This window comes from Mustela putorius, unplaced genomic scaffold (genome assembly GCF_011764305.1).
Source record: "Mustela putorius furo isolate JIRA1106 unplaced genomic scaffold, ASM1176430v1.1 tig00000281_pilon_pilon_pilon, whole genome shotgun sequence".
Taxonomy (NCBI): Eukaryota; Metazoa; Chordata; class Mammalia; order Carnivora; family Mustelidae; genus Mustela; species Mustela putorius.
This window is the reverse complement of record NW_025421343.1, coordinates 11,808,865-11,817,216: the sequence shown is the minus strand read 5'-3', so window position 1 is coordinate 11,817,216 and position 8,352 is coordinate 11,808,865. Positions and strand designations below refer to the sequence as shown.

At 36.0% G+C, this 8,352-nt stretch overlaps 1 pseudogene; it reads left to right on the top strand.

Moving 5' to 3' along the window:
* Positions 1-728: 728 nt before the first annotated feature.
* Positions 729-6,148, top strand: LOC106004752 (annotated as a pseudogene).
* The last annotated feature ends 2,204 nt before the right edge of the window (positions 6,149-8,352 follow it).

The following is an 8,352-nucleotide window of genomic DNA, read 5'->3' as shown; positions in this document are numbered from 1 at the left end:
TTGCTTTGGATTCACTTCTCCGCCGGTCCTACCTTTCAGAAAGTGGTTGTTTTCTGATTCCAGAATTGCTGTTCTTCTTCTCTTCGATCTGTCGATGGATTTTCAGGTGTTTGCAATCTTTAGATAAGCTATCTAGCTGATCTCCGGCTAGCTGAAGTAGTCTCAGCCTGCTACTTCTCCACCATCTTGACTCCTCCCCGATAATGCCTATTCTTTGACACCAGACAATACAAATATTGTGAGCTCTTTGTTATTATAAAGGAAATATGTCGTGGTCATTCTTATTTTCAATGTGTAGGCTTCAAACATAAGAGCTGCTCAATAGGTATTTGTTGAATTATGAATAAATATACATTTAAATGTATAAAGGATATTTGTCATGATTTAGTCAGCAGTTCACACTCTGGGATTATATATATCAGCATGTTTGTGTAGATTATCTAGATATTTCTTCAGTCAGCTGACCCACCTGAGGTAATTTAGATAGTCTTGTCATTCAATAAATCCTTGTCTTCTTATATCCCCAACAAATATACTCTCAGTTTCTGAGATGAAATACGGGATTAGGAAAACTGCCTTCTCCCTATAACACAATCATACCAAAAGGGTTTGAATTTATTATTTTTGTAGAAATTAAGGACCTGAAAGGAGTTGCGCTGGCTATAGCTACTCTAGTCCCCAGGAACAGGCAACAGTTCAGTTTGCAAGTGGCCTGCAGGATTTGCATGATGAGTTTGTCCTTCAGTCCCAAACCTTCCCTGAATGGAGTAACAGGAAAACTAATAATGGTGGAACCTAAGTGGGAAATGGAGTACAAAGGCTACCTGGTGTCTGTAGATGGCTATATGAATATGCAGCTCGCAAACACGGAAAAATAAACCAATGGAGCACTGTCTGCACATTTGGCTAAAGATTTAATAAGGTGTAATAATGTCCTTTATATCAGGGATGTTGAAGAAGAGGAAGAAGATGGGGGAAATGAAAGAAATAGTATCTTTTGTGGGGAATTTTTTATATATATTTTTAGACAATAAACATTTATTTTTAAGGAAACTGAAAGTAAATGCAAGATGAAGAAGTCTAAATCACATCTTGGAAACAGGAGTAGTTTTCAACGAAGTATCAGCCATGTGATGATGTTAGCTTAGATTTGCCTTTTATCTAAATAAATATTTTATTTAAATATTTTATTTTACAATAAATATTTTATTTAAAATAAATATTTTATTTGAAATATTTATTCAGAGGTTACTTTTGATAGATACTATACATTTTGTACTCATGGGATATGTTATTCAGAATTTTGAGCTGGAAGAAGTTATTCATAATTATTTTAAGTTATAAAAACATTGAATCTCCAAATCTTTCAATGATAGATGTAGACACATGTATAATGAATTTGAATGGACTGATTTAAACTGGTTTATGTGAGGATAATATACCCGTTATAAGATAAGAACCTTTAGAGTTATTCTTAACCAAAAGTGAACATCAGAATTATATGTAATTTTTTAGAGACATACACATGCCTGCTATGCTTTCACCAATATGCAGTCAACTTAAATTGGCTGGGCCAGATATTTATTTATTTTTTTAAGTTTTCCAAGTAAATTTGACACACATCTCAAAATGATGAGTATGGTGGTTACCCAATTTCTATTCTAATGGTGACAAGTGAAAAGCTGCATTAGTTTATGTAAATCATGAAAACGGCTGAAATAAGCACTCCCCAAAATGTCAGTGGCTCAGTTAATAAAGGTTTATTTCTTAATCAAATCACAATTTGTTATGGGTCATTCAGGAACTAATATCCTTTCATGTAGTAGTTTCTAGTGTCTGCAATTCCTTCACTTAATACTACACAGATAGCCCTTAGAGAAGAGAGGTTAGGCCTGCTTTTAATCACCTCATTCCAGAAGATCATTTTGTTAATAGAACACATTACATTGTCCCAACTAAATGGAAGGGAGGCAAGAAATATCAATTAGCAATGATTCAAGGAGAAAGCCACAAACTTTGATACTGGTGATACCCTATAACACAATAAGTACCCAATAAATATTTAAAGATAAATATAATTCTGAAACATTATTTCTAATATTATGTGATTCTTGATAGTCTTACAACTAAATATGTCTGACTACAGAAATTTTTAATAGATCAATATGCTGAATACTTTAAAACAAATCTCATACTAGTCTGGTCCTGACTAAAAGTAAATAAATTACCTACTTCCTCAAAAGTTCTAAGACAGTTGTTTAATTAGTTCAACTCTTTTAAGATGCCCATTTAATTTCACTGAGAAAAATTGGTCAAATCTATTTTTCATTGCAACAATTAACTGTGTATGTAATGATACACGGTCTTCAACCCAACAACTATTAATGCATATAATTGCTCCAAGTTTTGCAAAAAGGGGGGACATCATTTCATAATGGGAAATTGCACTGGTCTATGAAAGTTACACTTCTGCTACAGATACAGATTTACTTCTTATATTCTATTTGACTCATTTTCTTCCATGTGAATAAGCTCTGATCTCCCTTTTAGTTTTTTTTTTCCAAAGATTTTATTTTAGAGAGAAAGGTAGAGCAGAGAGAGAGAGCAGAGAGGGAGAGTGAGATGGAGAAGCTGACTCCCTGCTGAGCAGAGAGTCTGACTCAGGGCTAGACCCCAGGACCCTGATCATGAACTGAGCAGAAGGCAGATGCTCAAGGACTGAGCCACCCAGGTGCCCCCGATCTCTACCTTTAAACCCAGAATATATTTTCAGCTCCAAGGAAGGAATCAATATCCTTTGGTCATCAACTTGTGCAATATGCAGGTCTAAAGATTAAAGGGAATGTAGGCTGGGCCTATAGGATTGGTGAATTATTTATAGCTTCTGTGACATAAATTTCTACCTATTTTGTGTTTTTTTTTTTTCAAGGATGTTGTGAGGATAATGTATAATTGCATTACATTACAAAATGCAGTTATAAACAAACAAACTAAAAACTTAATATATGAGGTTGACCCTGTGAAGTTATTTATGAAGATGTGGTAAAGCTAATATAGAAGTTTCTTGATCAGTATTTGTTGAAAGAGTAAATAAATACAAGAAGATTGGTTTGATAGGACCTCCCTACAGCTCATATAGGGATACCAGACTTAAGAGATTTAACACAGTAAGCAGCTAGAAGACGTTTTTGTTCAGGCAAGTGATGCATTTCTTTTTTTGAACTAATTCTTGTCTTTAAGAGAAAGAGCTACTATAAACTCTGAGATTTTTGCTATTCTCAGTCAAACAGAACCTATGATAATTTTTAGAAAGTAGTTGGGGACAATTATTTGCGGTGTGGAACTAATCATGATTTGAGCCATTTAGCTAAAAGATCTTTTCAAAAAGTCAAATATTAAAGATATGTGAAACAAAATGAGGTCCCTTATCAATGTTAATCTAGGATCTTAAAATCATAGACAACTAATCAAATTTTAAGTGTATAATGTTACACAGAAGAGTTTAAATCGATCACTAAAAGATAGGATTGTTTAAGTAGGTGTGAAAAATTGAGATTAAGAATAGGTTCTACTAAAGAATAAAGTTACTATTGGGGGGAGACTACAAGTAGGCTACAAAAAGACATTCTGAGTTAAGAAATTCTTAAATACAAAATTTGTGTTTAATAGTGTCAAAGTGAGGAAAGATACGGACTCTTTAAATTCAAACGTGCATATTCACATTTGGTAAACCCCAGTCCGGTTTGTAGTTTCAATTATTGTTACTATGTTAAACTAACTCTATTTAAGACATAATTAGTTATTTCTGTATGTATACTTCTTTTTAAATTTTTTTTTACAAATGCAGTTGACATACAATGCCTATTAGTTTCAGGTGTATAACATAGTGATTTGACAAGTTTATACATTATACTGTGATCACCACAACTATACTTACCATCTATCACTATACAACTATTACAATATCATTGACTATATTCCTTATGTTGTGCCTTTTATTCCTATGACTTAATCATTCCATAATGGGAAGTCTGTATCTTCCCTGTCCTTCATCCATATGCCCATTCCCCTTACTCTCCCTACCCCTGCACCTGGTCCCTGGCAACCAACAGCTCATCCTCTGTATTTCTGTATTTACAGGTTTAATTCTGCTTCTTGTGTTTCTTTTTAAATGGCATCACCAAATTCATAAGTAATGCCTGATTTTATAAGAGAATAAAGAGTTATCCTTCACTCCTCTTTTTACATACTTCTATTCATGGCATTTCTTCTTCTTTTCTTTTTTAAGATTTATTTATTTATTTGACAGACAGAAATCACAAGGAGGCAGAGAGGCAGGCAGAGAGAGAGGAGGAAGCAGACTCCCCGCTGAGCAGAGAGCCCGATGTGGGGCTCGATCCCAGGACCCTGGGATCATGACCTGAGCTGAAGGCAGAAGCTTTAACCCACTGAGCCACCCAGGCACCCCTCTTCTTCTTTTTCTTTTTAAAGATTTCATTTTTTATTTATTTGAGAGAGAAATAGAGAGTAGGGGGAGGGGCCGAGAGGGGGAGAGAGAGAGTCATAAGCAGACTCTGTGCTCAGTAGTGAGCCTGACATGGGGCTCAATCTCACAACCCTGAGATCATGACCTGAGCCGAGAAATCAAGAACTGGACACTTAACCACCCAGGTGCCCCTATTCATAGCATGTCTAAGGAAACACAAAATACTGCTTACTATACTTTTTAGCTCAGAGATTAGTACATCCACTGATTGCTTCAAAAATATCCTAACTAGTTTCACTGTCACTAGCTTTGCTTCAATTCCCACAGTGCTATCATATTTGTGTTTTCAAACTTTATATCTGATATGTGCTTTTCCTAAATAAGATGTTTTTAATGGTTGCCTATAAAGTTCCACATGTCTACCCCATAAGCTAGCAATTATGACTTAGGGGACAAATTTAGTCCACTACTTATTTCTGTAAGCGCGACAAGCTAAAATGATTTTTACATTGATTATATTTTAAGTAATTATATAATTACCTAAACAATATCTTTGATTGTGCCTCTTGGTCTATAAAACCTAGAATATTTACTTGTTGGCTCTTTATAGAACAAGATTATAGACTCCTATGTGAGCAAACTGTGAAAAGCCCATTACATACACTGTTACCCTATCAGCCTACTCTCTCACTACACCATTAACCCTTAAGTTTCTAACCAAGCCGATTCTGGAAATTGGTGAATGTTTAGGAAATAAAATGCTCATTTCTCAGCTCTGAGCCTTACCTCAGTACACTCTAAGTCTGACACATTTGCCTATTCTATATCATTGGGTAAGCCCTTCCTTCCTTCAACTTCAATTTACCTTCCAGGAAACTTTATAGAACTTCTTTGTTCTAAGTAGGAGTCAGTTTGGTTCTCTGGCAAACTGTCATTTTTAAATCTGATAGTACTTGCTCTTCAGTGGAATGTCCACTAAACGGCTACCACAGTAGATCCCATCTAATATGTTCCTCTGCACTATGACTTGCGACATCCTTATGAAGAGATGGAGCCTATATCTCTACCCCTTGAATCTGGGCAGGATTTCCAACTTTACTAATATGCTATGACAGAACTGACACTATGACAGATGTGAGATGATCCCCTATGAGGCCTGGCAGCTTGTGACTCCTGCCACTTTGAAGCCACTGTCCAGGTAAGAACTGTCATTACCCTGGGTCCATCAAGTGTCAATTAGCCTGTTTCCTAATAATCTGATTACATGATGAGGCCATGGTGAATGCTATAGCATCTACAGAGAGAGAGGTGAAGGGGCAATGAGACACCAGGCACGTGAATGAAGAAGCCACTGTGGAAGCAGATCTGCCAGCCCTGGCGCTGTATGTTATACTATATGGATCAATGGCAAATTGCCCATCTGAGTTCCTTCTACATTCCTGACCTATAAAATGTAAGCGAAATGAAATTGTTGTTTCAACCCATAGCTTTTGGGGGTGGTTTGTCATAACACAATATCCAGCCAGAACAAAATAACTGCCTCATTGCTAATTTGTTTTTCCCATTTGAATTTAAGGTTTAGATGACCGAATAGAATTCTCCCTTACTGAGTTTCTTTCACGAAGCTTGGCATACGGGAAATACCTGTTACATGCTTATTGAATGAATGAGTGCATTTTCAATGTCGAATATAAGACTGAGTATGTAAAAGTTCCAGGGAGTGTGTAGCTAGCAGATGCTATCTCCTATGGAGAGAAGAAAAAAATAAGGGAAGTGATAAGAAAGTGGCAAGAATGGTAAGGAGGCAGAAAGTGGACTTATATGGGCAAGAGGGCAAATACTGGGGAGGAGATGGTATGAAGGTGTGTTGGGGGTTACCAAGACCGACTCTAGGTTTGATGATTCATTAATGGATTTAACATATAGTCTAACTAATGACTATGATTTATTGTGGTAAATGAATATAAAGTAAAATTTCCAGAAGGAAAGCAGATGAGGTGAAGTCCTGGGAAAACCAGGTACACATTGCTAAAAGTTTTCTCCTGGGGGAATCATATAGGATGGTACCGGCAATGAGTTGTGACAGCATTTGTGAAATGTTGCCAACTTGGGAAGCTCATTAAAGACTCAACATCCAGCGGTTTGATCATATAGGTAGCTTCTGCCTCACACATACAGAAATTCTAGATATTCAGAGTAAATCAGGTGTTCAGTATAAATTATAATGTTTATACGAATAGTTTAGACATAGCAAATAAGCCACTCTGATCAGTTCTGGGGATGGTGGAAATCCTCCCGATATCTAAGTTTCTAGATGACAGCTAAGGGACAAACTTATAAGGAGGTCTTTCAAAGAATAGCAGTCAGGGGGCGCCTGGGTGGCTCAGTGGGTTAAAGCATCTTCCTTCAGCTCAGGTCATGATCCCGGGGTCCTGGGATCAAGCCCGCCATCTACCTGCCTCTCTACCTACTTGTGATCTCAGTCTATCAAATAAATTAAAAAAAAAAAAAACTTAAAAAAAAAGAGAACAGCAGTCAGGTCTACTATTGTAACTCTTTTATGCATAGAAGGGAAAGGGTATATCATCCTTAGAGGCTACCTCAGCCCCTCAGACACTGTCATTAGGATGTCATTTGTAACTCCTGTGGAAAAAACTTTCTAAGTGCTGTGTTAACCTTATATGAAGTAGATCCACATTTTCAGTTAGGACAATCCTCTACTGACAGTCTTTAACAGAACATGTAAAAAGTTAGTTTTTAGTAGGAAAGAGAAACAGATTCTTTCCAAACAATTCTTACATTAAAAGAGAATCTTTGAAATTTTTTTTAATGCTACAAATACTACTTGCCTACCTGCCATACACAAGGGCATGTGCTAAGGTCTTTAATGATGACTTTCAAACGGGGACTTCCTATTAGTACTTAGAAAAACAGAGTGGAAGACCTACTAATACAGAAATAACTACAGCATAATCTGGCAAGGGCTAGAGTGGAGGCCTACATGGTTTGCTTTTTGCATATATCAAAGGATACAGCTAATGCTGTTGGAGAGAATGTTGGGAATATCCCTCTTCTGAAGTGCCTGGTAGGTCAAAAGTTTAATTATGAGTGAGATTTATTAGGGTAGAAACAAGAAGGGGTTTGCCTTTTCAGTAAAGAGAATAATTTGCCCAAAGACTTTAGAGTCCATAACACATTAAAGAATTGCAAGTAAAATCTGTTGCTAGAATGCAGATCTTTGAGGGGAAAAATTAGAAGTGAAAATGAAAAATCATGTGAATTGAGATTATTTATTTATTTATTTATTTATTGGATGTGGTAGCATCTTTATTTCATATCATATATATAATTAAAACACATCATAGTTCTAAACTTTAAAAGCTAAAACTGTGAAACTCCTAGAAGGAAACATTAAATTGTCATGACATTGGATTTGGCAAAGGATTCTTAGATATGACATCAAAACTATGAAATTTCCTAGGTTACAGGAAAAAGTTGCAACAACAACAGAAATAGGTAAATGACACTTTATCAAAACTAAAATACTTTGTCCTTCAAAGAACACCATAATTATTTTTATGTTTGTCACCATATAATACATCATTAGTTTTTGATGTAGTGTTTCATGATTCATTGTTTGCATATAATACCTAGTGCTCCATGCAATATATGCCTTTCTTAATACCCATCACCAGGCTCACTCATCTCCCTCCCAAAACCCTCAGTTTGATTCCTAGAGTCCATAGTCTCTCATGGTTCATCTCCTGGTCTGATTTCCCCTCCTTCATTTTCCCCTTCCCTCTTCTAATGTCCTCCATGGTATTCCTTATGTTCCACAAGTAAGTGACACCATATGATAATTGTCT